Genomic DNA, 5273 nt, shown 5'->3' with positions numbered 1-5273 from the left:
GAGCTTCCTGAATAGCAAACAATTGCTCATCCAGAAAGGTTTCAAAGATCTCAGTAGGAGGGTGGGATTCTCCCGCTACTGGTTCTATCCGGGACAGGTGATCAGCTACTTGATTCTCTGTCCCTTTTCTGTCTCTTATTTCTATATCAAAATCTTGCAGAAGCGACACCCATCTTATGAGTCTGGGCTTGAATCCTGCTTTGTTATTAGATATTTAAGAGCAGCATGGTCAGTGTACACAATCACTTTTGATCCTACTAAGTAGGATCTAAACTTGTCAATGGCATAAACCACTGCAAGTCATTCTTTTTCTGTGGTTGTGTAATTTTTCTGGGCATCATTTAAAACACTGCTAGCATAATAAATGACATGCAGAAGCTTGTTATGCCTCTGTCCCAATACTGCACCAATGGTATGGTCACTAGCATCACACATTAGTTTGAATGGTAATGTCCAGTCTGGTGCAGAAATAACTGGTGCTGTGACCAGCTTAGCTTTCAGGGTCTCAAACGCCTGCAAACACTTTGTGTCAAACATAAATGGCGTGTCAGCAGCTAGCAGATTGCTCAGAGGTTTTGCAATTTTTGAAAAATCCTTTATAAACCTCCTATAGAATCCTGCATGCCCCAGAAAGCTTCTGATTACCTTAACATTGGCAGGTGGTGGTAATTTTTCAATTACTTCAACTTTAGCTTGATCCACCTCTATTCCCTTGTTTGAAATTTTATGCCCAAGGACAATTCCTCCAGTCACCATAAAGTGACATTTTTCCCAGTTTAAAACTAGGTTGGTGATGAGCGGATAATTTATACGCTTTTTGACATTATTTTTAGTATGTTTTTAGTAGGATCTAGTTACTTTTAGGGATGTTTTCATTAGTTTTTATGTTAAATTCACATTTTTGGACTTTACTATGAGTTTGTGTGTTTTTCTGTGATTTCAGGTATTTTCTGGCTGAAATTGAGGGACTTGAGCAAAAAATCAGATTCAGAGGTTGAAGAAGGATTGCTGATGCTGTTGGATTCTGACCTCCCTGCACTCAAAGTGGATTTTCTGGAGCTACAAAACTCAAAATGGTGCGCTTCCAATTGCGTTGGAAAGTAGACATCCAGGGATTTCCAGAAATGTATAATATTCCATACTTTGGCTAAGTTTAGACGACGCAAACTGGCGTTCAATGCCAGCTCTCTGCCCAAATCTGGCGTCCAGCGCCAGAAAAGGATCCAAAACCAGAGTTGAACGCCCAAACTGGCACAAAAACTGGCGTTCAACTCCAAGAAGGACCTCTACATGTGAAACACTCAAGCTCAGCCCAAGCACACACCAAGTGGGCCCCGGAGGTGGATTTATGCATCAATTACTTACTTCTGTAAACCCTAGTAGCTAGTTTATTATAAATAGGACCTTTTACTATTGTATTAGGTATCTTTGATCAGCTGTATGCTATCTTAGATCACGTTTGAGGGCTGGCCTCTCGGCCATGCCTGGACTTTCACTTATGTATTTTTAACGGTAGAGTTTCTACACTCCATAGATTAAGGTGTGGAGCTCTGCTGTTCCTCAAAGATTAATGCAAAGTACTACTGTTTTCTATTCAATTCACCTTGTTTCGCTTCTAAGATATTCATTCGTACTTCAATCTGAATGTGATGAATGTGACAATCATCATCATTCCCTATGAACGCATGCCTGACAACCACTTCCGTTCGACCTTAGACTGAATGAGTATCTCTTAGATCTCCTAACTAGAATCTTCGTGGTGTAAGCTAGAATGATGGCGGCATTCAAGAGAATCCGGAAGGTCTAAACCTTGTCTGTGGTATTCCGAGTAGGATTCAATGAATGAATGACTGTGACGAGCTCCAAACTCGCGATTGCGGGGCGTTAGTGACAGACGCAAAAGGATAGTAAATCCTATTCCAGCATGATCGAGAACCGACAGATGAATAGCCGTGCCGTGACAGGGTGCGTTGACCATTTTCACTGAGAGGATAAGATGAAGCCATTGACAAGGGTGATGCCTCCAGACGATTAGCTGTGCCGTGACAGGGCATTTGGATCATTTTCCCGAGAGAAGACTGAAAGTAGCCATTGACAATGGTGATGTATCACATAAAGCCAGCCATGGGAAGGAGTAAGACTGACTGGATGAAGATAGCAGGAAAGCAGAGGTTCAGAGGAACGAAAGCATCTCCATTCGCTTATCTGAAATTCTCACCGATGAATTACATAAGTATTTCTATCCCTATCTTATTAATTACTTTCGAAAACTCCATAACCATTTGATATCCGCCTGACTGAGATTTACAAGGTGACCATAGCTTGCTTCATACCGACAATCTCCGTGGGATTCGACCCTTACTCACGTAAGGTATTACTTGGACGACCCAGTGCACTTGCTGGTTAGTTATGCGAAGTTGTGAAGATATGTTTAGACCATGGTCCTGTGCATCCGTTTTTGGTGCCATTGCCAGGGAATCAATTTCGAACAACAATTCACAACCTGAGTAGCAATTTCGCATACCAAGTTTTTAGCGCCGTTGCCGGGGATTGTTCGAGTTTTCGGCAAGCTTTTGGTCCGATAACATCAGTACCAAGTTTGATCCGGCAACAACACCAAGTTTTTGGCGCCGTTGCCGGGGATTGTTCGAGTTTGGACAACTGACGGTTCATCTTGTTGCTCAGATTAGGTAATTTTCTTTTTATTTTCTTTTCAAAAATTTTTTCAAAAATATTTCAAAATTTTCTCACCTGTTTTTGAAAAAAAAAATGTTTTCAAAAATATATTTTTATTCAAAATTTTTAAGAATGAATTCTAGTGTTTCATGAAGCATGTGAAGCCTGGCTGGCTGTAAAGCCATGTCTAAATTCGTTTGGACTGAGTCTTCCAACCATCAGCTGTGATACGACTGCAGGGTATGTCAGGCATGTCATGTCTGGTTTACATGCTGAAGCTTGGCTGGCCATTGGCCATGTCTAGTGTTTTGGACCGGAGCTTTCATTGAAAGCTTGGCTGGCTAGTGAGCCATGTCTAATTCTTGGACTGAAGCTTTAGACTAAGAATGCAAGATTCCTGGAATTCATATTAAAAATTTTGGAATCCTTATTTTCCTTTTTCAATTAATTTTTGAAAAACAAATCCAAAAAAATTAGAAAATCATAAAAACCAAAAATATTCTTGTGTTTCTTGTTTGAGTCTTGAGTCATATCATAAGTTTGGTGTCAATTGCATGTGCATCTTGCATTTTTCGAAAATTTCATACATTCATAGTGTTCTTCATGATCTTCAAGTTGTTCTTGGTAAATCTTCTTGTTTGATCTTTGCATTTGCATGTTGTGTGTCTTTTCTTGTTTTTCATATGCATTCTTGAATTCTTAGTGTCTAAGCATTAAAGAATTCTAAGTTTGGTGTCTTGCATGTTTTCTTTGCATTAAAAATTTTTCAAAATTATGTTCTTGATGTTCATCATGATCTTCATAGTGTTCTTGGTGTTCATCTTGACATTCATATCATTCATGCATGCATTCATTGTTTTGATTCAAAATTTTCATGCATTGAGTCTTTTTGTTGTTTTTCTCTCTCATCATAAAAATTCAAAAATCAAAAAAATATCTTTCCCTCTTTTCTCTCATAAATTTGAAAATTTGAGTTGACTTTTTCAAAAATTTTTAAAATCTAGTTGTTTCTTATGAGTCAAATCAAATTTTCAATTTGAAAATCTTATCTTTTTCAAAATCTTTTTCAAAAATGAAATCTTTTTCAAATTTTCTTAGTTATTTTTGAAAATTCCAAAAATATTTTTCAAAAACAATTTTCTTATTTTTATATCAAATTTTCGAAAATAACAATAACAATTAATGTTTTGATTCAAAAATTTCAAGTTTGTTACTTTCTTGTTAAGAAAGATTCAAACTTTAAGTTTTAGAATCATATCTTGTGATTTCTTGTGAATCAAGTCATTAATTGTGATTTTAAAAATCAAATCTTTTTCAAAACTAATTCCTATCATATCTTTTCAAAAATATCTTCTAATCATACCTTTTTCAAAAAAATTTTCAAAATATATTTTCTAAACTTCCTAACTTCTTATCTTTTCAAATTTGTTTCAACTAACTAACTAACTTTTTGTTTGTTTCTTAACTTTTTCAAAACTACCTAACTAACTCTCTCTAATTTTCGAAAATATCTTCCCTCTTTTTCAAAAATTTCTTTTTAATTAACTAATTATTTTTTTATTTGAATTTTCGAAAAACTACTAACCTTTTTCAAAAACTATTTTCGAAAATCACTAACTCTCTTTCAAAAATTATTTTCGAAAATCCTTCTCCCTCATCTCCTTCTATTTATTTATTCATCTACTAACATCTCCTCATCACATCTCTGCCCTCCTCACAGTTGTGTTTCTTTCTTTACATCACATTCTTTGTCTCCCTCTTTTCTTCCACTCACAAAGGGATCCCTATACTGTGGTATAAAGGATCCATATTATTATTATTATTTTTCTGTGCCCTCTTCTTTGTCATATGAGCAGGAGCAAGGACAAGAACATTCTTGTTGAAGCAGATCCAGAACCTGAAAGGACTCTGAAGAGAAAATTAAGAGAAGCTAAATTACAACAATCCAGAGATAACCTTTTAGAAATTTTCGAACAGGAAGAGGAGATGGCAGCCGAAAATAATAATAATGCAAGGAGGATGCTTGGTGACTTTACTGCACCTAATTCCAATTTACATGGAAGAAGCATCTCCATTCCTGCCATTGGAGCAAACAATTTTGAGCTGAAACCTTAGCTAGTTTCTCTGATGCAGCAAAACTGCAAGTTTCATGGACTTCCATCTGAAGATCCTTTTCAGTTCTTAACTGAATTCTTGCAGATATGTGATACTGTTAAGACTAATGGAGTAGATCCTGAAGTCTACAGGCTCATGCTTTTCCCTTTTGCCGTAAGAGACAGAGCTAGAATCTGGTTAGACTCTCAACCCAAGGATAGCCTGAACTCTTGGGATAAGCTGGTCACGGCTTTCTTAGCCAAGTTCTTTTCTCCTCAAAAGCTGAGCAAGCTTAGAGTGGATGTTCAGACCTTCAAACAAAAAGAAGGTGAATCCCTCTATGAAGCTTGGGAAAGATACAAACATTTGACCAAAAAGTGTCCTTCTGACATGCTTTCAGAATGGACCATCCTGGATATATTCTATGATGGTCTGTCTAAGTTATCTAAGATGTCATTGGATACTTCTGCAGGTGGATCCATTCACCTAAAAAAAACGCCTGC

At 36.8% G+C, this 5273-nt stretch overlaps 1 long non-coding RNA gene across 1 annotated transcript in view; it reads left to right on the top strand.

Moving 5' to 3' along the window:
• The window catches only part of LOC110262921, a 14130-nt gene continuing 9972 nt past the window's right edge, over positions 1116-5273 (top strand). The window contains exon 1 of the long non-coding RNA XR_002347934.1: positions 1116-1126. This is a non-coding gene — a long non-coding RNA (uncharacterized LOC110262921). The remainder of the gene's footprint in view (positions 1127-5273) is intronic.

This window comes from Arachis ipaensis, chromosome B05 (genome assembly GCF_000816755.2).
Source record: "Arachis ipaensis cultivar K30076 chromosome B05, Araip1.1, whole genome shotgun sequence".
Classification (NCBI taxonomy): Eukaryota; Viridiplantae; Streptophyta; class Magnoliopsida; order Fabales; family Fabaceae; genus Arachis; species Arachis ipaensis.
Note: the sequence above shows the minus strand (reverse complement) of the source record. Positions and strands in the feature narration are given on the sequence as shown.